This window comes from Geospiza fortis, unplaced genomic scaffold (assembly GCF_000277835.1).
Source record: "Geospiza fortis unplaced genomic scaffold, GeoFor_1.0 scaffold193, whole genome shotgun sequence".
In the NCBI taxonomy this organism is placed as follows: domain Eukaryota; kingdom Metazoa; phylum Chordata; class Aves; order Passeriformes; family Thraupidae; genus Geospiza; species Geospiza fortis.
In genome coordinates this window covers 373,007-380,440 of record NW_005054523.1, presented here as the reverse complement: position 1 = coordinate 380,440, position 7,434 = coordinate 373,007, and positions in this window count along the sequence as shown.

The window sequence follows — 7,434 nt, the reverse complement described above, 5'->3', positions numbered from 1 at the left end:
AGCCCCATGTCCCACTGGCACTGCAGAGGACAGGCATGGTGACGTCTGGCCAGGGCAGCTCTGCCTCCTGCAGCTCTGGTCTGCTCCTCACCAGGGCTGCTGCAGGACAGGATTTTACCTGTTTGTGGGACCATCAGCCCAGCTATTTCCTTAATTTCCTTACCCAGGCCCGTCTTCTTTCAACTGAGCCTAAAGTCTGGAGCTTTTCCAGGCTGGCTTCCCAGAGCAGCCCGCCAGACTGCCCCCCCAGCATCACTCAGCATTTCACAGGGAGAGGCAAACTGGTGTTGTGATTAATATGTAAAACTCCTAATTAATGGTGGGTCTCAGAGCAGCATGCATAAGTAATTCCTTTGTATTTGATAACACGGTGTATTGGAGGGGCTCTACACCTCGTTATTACCCACCAATTTCCTTAAAGGGTGGGCAGCCCCTTCCTGACAGTCCCTGGTACAGCCCTCAAGGGCATGGAAAAACCCATTAATGGAGAAATGGTTTGGGTGCTGGTAATTCCTTAGCAAGGAAATGGGAAGGGGAGTGACCAAGAGCCGTTGACTCCAACATCCATCCCCCTTGCTGTGGGTGGGCGAGAGCTCCTCCTTCCTCAGCTGAGACTTTGGTAACACCCACGTGTGCAGAGGACGGAAAACCATCCATGATTGATTAATTGTAATTCTTATGGGCTGATCAGAGGTGGCATCTCCTGACACACTGGGGATCTACCCTGTCTCACTGAGTGGCAAACCCACCCACATCCAGCACCCAACCCAAACAATGGAACTGAAAAAACAAAGAAAGAAGAAAAGGAGGTTGGTGGCTGCAGGAATTGAGTCAGGAGGTCTGGGACCCTCCCGAGTGAGGGGCTTGGTGTGTAAAGCTGCTGCAGGAGAGGAGCTTTTCAGGAGGGATTTTGGGGAGCAAATGTTTGTGTGCTGGGGAGGCCAGGCTGGCGCGTGCCTACTGGAAGTGACTGCAAAGAACATATGGTTCCATTTAATGCAAGAGACTTTGTGGATTATAATTGAGTAGATAATTGGGAGAGGGTGAAGATTATGAGAGGGTGGGACTCGGTAATTATTCAAAGCTGCTTTAAAAAGACTGACAAAGTGCTCCTTGACAGAGGCCTGGGAGGAGCCACAACTTCCCTGCAGCATTTCCTGCCGCTCCAGAAGTCGTGTTTGAGCACGTGTGAGAAACGAGCGCTGTGCTGCTGGGCACTGCTGGGCTGGTCGGGGAGGGCGATGCCCTGGCCGTGGTACCTGTGCCCAGCCCCATGTCTGTCGCAGACATCTCTTATGGAAAACCCTTTCCTTAGGATTTTTCCTCCTGAGAAGCTGAGAGGCCTCAGGAACAAAATGTAACCAATGGTTATCTGCTGCTGTGGGATGCAACAGGTGCATCTGTGATTGGTCTCGTGTGGTTGTTTCTAATTAATGGCCAATCACAGCCCAGGTGTCTCAGACTGTCCAAGACACAAACCTTTGTTATCATTCTTTCTTTTTCTATTCTTAGCCAGGCTGCTGATGAAATCCTTTCTTCTATTCTTTTAGTATAGTTTTAATGTAATATATATCATAAAATAATCAATCTGAAAACATGGAGTCAGATCCTCATCTCTTCCCTCACCCTGGGACCCCTGTGAACATCATCACACAACATCCTCATCCACAGCAGGGACCTGCTGGAGTGCTCAGCATGGAAATTTCCACGGGGATGTCCAAGCCCACAGATAAAACTGTAGCGCTGTCAGAGGGGAGATTCAGGTGAGGTTTTGGGAAGGAATTCCTGGCTGTGAGGGCGGTGGCAGTCCACAGCAGCTGTGGCTGCCCCTGGATCCCTGGAGGTGCCCAGGCGGGCTGGATGGGGCTTGGAGCAGCCTGGAGGTGTTCCTGGCAGGGGTGGGATGAGATGGGCTGTAAGGCCCCTGCCAGCCCCACCACTGCATGGCTCAGTGGTTCTGTGCCTCAGGGTGAGCCCCAAGGTGCTGCTCGCACACCTCGGGAGGGGCTGCTCTCTCTGCACCCGCATTGCTTCTTTGGCTCCGAGGAGTGAACACTGATTTCAATTATTTAAAATTCTGGCCTGTCAAAATATATGTGAATAAACAAATCTGAGCGGGCAAACAACACTCTCGTATCCCAAATATTTCTTCTCTTCAGCATGCCTCTCCAGAAAAGCCCGGACGTGTATCTCAAATAATTAGATTTTGTTCAGTAATCAAACTCAATCAGATGGATTCTCTGTGAACTACTTTTATACCCACTAAGAGGAATGTGTGTCGTTCCCCGTGCATTTGCATATTTTTCCATAAACCTAAAACCAATCAATTTTGAAGAGTTGTGATAATATAAAGAATCTGAGGCAATTACATGTCTTTTAAACAGGGATTCAAAACGCATTCCACTGGCAGGGTTCATGGAGTAAAGCAGTCAAAACTCCTTTAACCCTTTTGGTGGCACCCGGGCGAGGGTGCTGTGCTGGGGCTGCTCGTTCCTCCTGGCCTTTCCCTCCTGCCCCAGCCCTGGGCTGGTGCTGGCACTGCCCGGCTGTGGCTCCAGCCCTGGTGGCACAGCCCTGCCGGGGGAGCCGCCCCAGGGGCCGAAAGGCAAATTAGCAGCACCATATTTCCCTCCAAATATCACATCCGCCGCCATATGGGCTGGAACGCAGACTTCTCGGGGATTTCATTTTCATAAACAGGGAGGAATTATGCAAAGTGCTATAGGTAGGGCTTGGAAATGTTTTTTTAAAACAGCCATTTGGTGGAAATGACTTTTTAATGATTTTTCTCTGTGGTTCTGCCTGGCTACGGAAGCCTTTTCCATGTTTATTAAGTCGCTGAGACTTTTGTGCTGTTACTGCTCCTAACCAGAGCAGGCAGAGCACCTTTGGGGGGTTTGGATGGGCACCCCAGGCTGCACATCCCATCTCACAGGCTGCTTGGAGGGCAGCTGTCCTCAAAACGGTGGCTTTGCATGAAAAGGGGATTGGTTTTTTCAGTGTATTTGTGGCCATGCAGCACCTCCAGGGACCGGGCACACGTGCAGAGCTCTGCCCAAGGGATGGGGCAGCTCCTGAGGTGAGCATTTATAGGGACACTACCCCACCTGGCTGGCAGCAATTGAAGCCCAGCTGTCACCTCGCTGTCCGTGCCATGTGTGTGTCACCCCCGCCGCTGAAAGCACGACACACACGCCAGGAGCAGCATCATTCAGGGGAGAACAGGTGCAGGAAGAAGATATCTCGGCGTGCCTGACAGGGAGGGAAGCGTGTTTGCTCAGAGTATATTGGAGACCCAGGCCCGGGGGAGGTCACGCCTGTGGAAATATTACCGCTGTAATCTGCGGCGGCCTGGGGCTGCGCGTGTCCAAGACGGCTGGGGCAGCACCTGCCCCTTCCCCACGGCCCCCCTGCCACCCACACCCTGCCCAGCTCCCCCCACCTGCCTCTGCCTCCATTCCCCGACCTCCCCGCACCTGGGGGACCCACAGTCCACCCCAGACCTTCGTGGACATCCTCGTGCACCCCTTGGCTTCCCCAGACCCTTGGGCACTCCTTCTTCTCCAGACCCTCATGGACCCCTTGTCTTCTCCAGACCCTCGTGCACCCCTTGTCTTCTCCAGGCTCTTGTGCAGCCCTGTTCCTCTCCAGGCCCTTGTGCACCCCTTGTCTTCTCCAAACCCTCATGGCCCCCTTGTCTTCCCCAGACCCTCGTGCACCCCTTGTCTTCCCCAGACCCTTGGGCACTCCTTCTTCTCCAGTCCCTCAAGGACCCCTTGTCTTCTCCAGACCCTTGTGCACCCCTGTTCCTCTCCAAACCTTTGTGGATCCCTTGTTCTCTCCAGATCCTTGTGGACCTCTGGTCCCCTCCAAGCCTATGTGGACCTTCTCGTGGAACCCTAGTCCTCTCCAGACCTTCGTGCACCCCTTGTCTTCTCCAGACCCTTAAGGACTCCTTCTTTTCTCCAGGCCCTTGTGAACCCTTTGTCTTCTCCAGACCCTTGTGCACCTCTTGTCTCCCCCAGGCCCTTGTGGACCCTTAGTCCTCTCCAGACCCCCATGCACCTCTGGTCCCCTCCAGACCCCCTCCTGTGGATCATCTGCACGTTCAGGATCTGGAGAACGCAGGAAATCCCGGGGCTGGGGGCGGGAGGGGGTGACAGCAGCCAACAAAGGGGCTCCAGGCCGTGTCACTGCTGATAAAGGTGGCGCTGGCAGAAACGTGGCAGAGCAGCCCAGGGAACAGAGCCCAGCCTCTCTGGGCTGCAGGGATGCTGCGGAGCAGGGGAGGAGCAGGAACCAGCCGTGGTTTATCAGCACCAGCTCCTCGGGTACGAGCTGTGCTGCTGGCTGGGTGGGAAGGGCAGGGGGCCAGGGAGGAGGGAGGATCTGCCAAAAGCAGCTGCTGTTGTTTGGGAGACCCAAGGGCAGCAGCAACACCCCCTGCAGAGCCTCAGTTCATGTAAATTCATATTTATTGGCCTTGTCGTTCTTCTGAAAGGGGCAGACATTCATTCTGCGTCCCTGTCATTTGTTTCCTACCAGAATATCCTTCAGCAGCATTTCCAGTGTCCTCTCCCCGTGCGAATGAGTAATTGGGGAAAGTAACTTTGGAAATGACATTGCAATGTAATCATCCATATTGTGTATTGTGGTTAAAATTGATTAAAATAATATTGAAACTCCCCCAAGGGATTATGCAATTATAAGTCAAGTCCCAAATGGAAAAGGTTTTTGAGAACTTGGCAGATGTCTTAATGAAAATGAAGCATTATAGTAATATATTAGTGCTATTTGTATATTATTGACAGCAGGATCACTAAACTGTATAAATTACTGTCCACAAGAATGGCTGAATTGTTTTTCTTTCAGGAAATTTTTAATGAAATATAATTTCAGGAAAATAATTGTTTAATTTTGGCCTTACCTTTGATCCTCACGTTGATGGATCAATTATTAAACCGAGTTTTAGCCACTCATTCGCTTTGGAAGTTGACACTTTAAATATTTGATTTTGCACCCATTTTGCTTTATTACAGAATAAATTGTGGCGAATGCCAGGGACTATTACATGCAGCCTTGCGATAAAAGGTGGTCGGAGGCTCCAAGTTTTGTTTGCTCCCTCCTGGAGCAGCGGTGGGGATAGGAGGAGGGCAGGCTGGTCCCCACGGGGATGTGGGACCCCTTGGAGCCCCCCTGAGGCTGGGGCTCTGCTGGGTGTCCCCTGTGCCCTGCGCACAGCAGCCCTGCAGGAACACACACAGCGAATGCGCATCGGGACTTTTACCCCCGTACAGGAATTTCTGTTCCACTGGTGAGCAAATAAACTGCCTGCCTGCAAGTACATAGTATTTTAGGCTCTAATTTTGAAAATATGCTGTGTTTTAATATCTTTTTTTAAAACAGATACCACTTTTTATGAAGCACTACATGAGTTGCTGATGGATAAATCACCCAAGCATGGTTAAAGAGACCCTAATCTCCAGATGGTACCAGATCCATTTAATTGTATCCTCTGACCTCATCTCACCTGAGCCTGCATTAAAATCATAATACAATTCAAGTGTAAAAATGATATAGTGTTTATTCGTCCTGTTTATAGGGGGGCAAACACACAGTTAAATTCAGATGTCGAAAATTAGTGTAGTCATTTGAAAAGGTTGAGTTAGATCAAACTGACTCTCAGCATTTTATTTGCCCCTTTTTTATTCCAATGGCTCTGTTGCTGCAGCTCCATGTCTCTGAATGAAGGGGGATGCTGAGGCAGAGGTGAGGTGGGTTTTGGGGCCCGGCAGAGGCAGGCCCAGCCCTGGGGAGGGGCGTGAAGAACTTGGTCTCATTTTTAATTTTCACTCTGTGTGACGAGGACGGGCCACATGCACCACAAATGCGCAGCAAATATTTTAATATTTGAGTGCCCAAACCATCTCTTCCCTCCGTGGTCCCATCCCTGCCACCCCAGCAGACGGGGATGCTCCTTCCCTTCTGGCAGGGTGACCTGCACACCCCACAGAGATGCTTCTCCCTCCTGTATCAGTGTTTGGTATGAGCCTGCTTTCCCAGGACCATGGAATCATAGAGCATGGAGAGGGTTGGGTTGGAAAGAACCTCAAAGCTCATCTCCTTCCACTCCCTGCCGTGGGACCCCTTCCACCAGCCCAGGTTGCTCCCATCCCTGTCCCACCTGGCCTTGGACATCTCCAGTTCCAGTTCTCTCCCACTCAGCATCGTCCCATGGGCGCAGAGCCTCGGGGCTCCCACCAGAGCTGCTCCTCCCCAGGCTGATCCCCTGCACCACACCCCGCCTTGGGGATTGACCTCAAGCCCTGCCTGCTGTCCTCTAAAGTCGGTGTTTTTGTGTTGGCCAGAGGTCAGACTTTGTGAACTCATGATTGTGGGAGTAATTAATGATCCTGCTCACCCCACAGTTAAATGCACACCTGAAATTCCATGTGAAACCCATGCTGACCTGTGTGTTGACATGGTACCATCTCTTCACCACATAAAATGCTTCTCCATGGTGGGGGAAAGCCCAAGGGGGGATGGATGGGAAGGAGGGAGGGAAGGAACACAGACAAATAACCGAAATTATTATGAATGCATTGGCAGAGCCAGGTTAGCAGTTTTACTGCAGATATACTGGATTATGGAGAGAATTGAATAATTTATCCAGCAATTTTCACATAAGCAATATTATTAAAAATGAAGACATGAAAAAAGAGGTTAGTTATAGGGGAGAATATATATAGGCCATGAATAAATGTATTAGGCAGTAAGAGTAGTGAATGTTTTAGTAGGTTTAGACTAGATTAAAAAAACTTGTATTTGATTTCAACTAACTCCTAAAATATCTGCTGAGAAAAAAGCCCAGCTTAGGGTGGGCAGAGGCAGAAGGGCTCCGTGCTTGGTGTGTGTGATCTGGGAGCAGTGCTGGGAGGAGAGGGATCTCCTGTGAGCCTGGCAGTGCCTGGAGCTGCCCCAAGGCCTGGGGACACAGCCCAGTCCAGGAACAGCTGGGCAGCTGAGGCTTCCTGGGATCCCTGCTGCTCCTCGGCTATCCAGGATCCCTGCTGCTCCTTGGCTATCCAGGATCCCTGCTGCTCCTCGGCACGGGGCTGGAGTGGGATGGCAGCGGGACGGGGTGGCCCTGCCTGGCTGCCAGGTTTGAGTGCTGGCCGCTGCCTCCCACATCCCAACTTTGGGAATCCCGAGAGCTGCTGCTGCCCAGAGGGGATGGGATGTGCTCGTCCCAGCATCTCCGCCTTGAGTGGAAACAGCTCCTGTGGACGCAGCGCCAGCAGAACAGTGACAGTGCCGCAGGACGGTGGCAGTGCCCCAGCACGGTGGCAGTGCTAACAGAACAGGACGGTGGCAGTGCCCCAGCACGGTGGCGCCCGGGGGCTGGCAGCGCAGGTGACGGAAATGGCAGCGAGG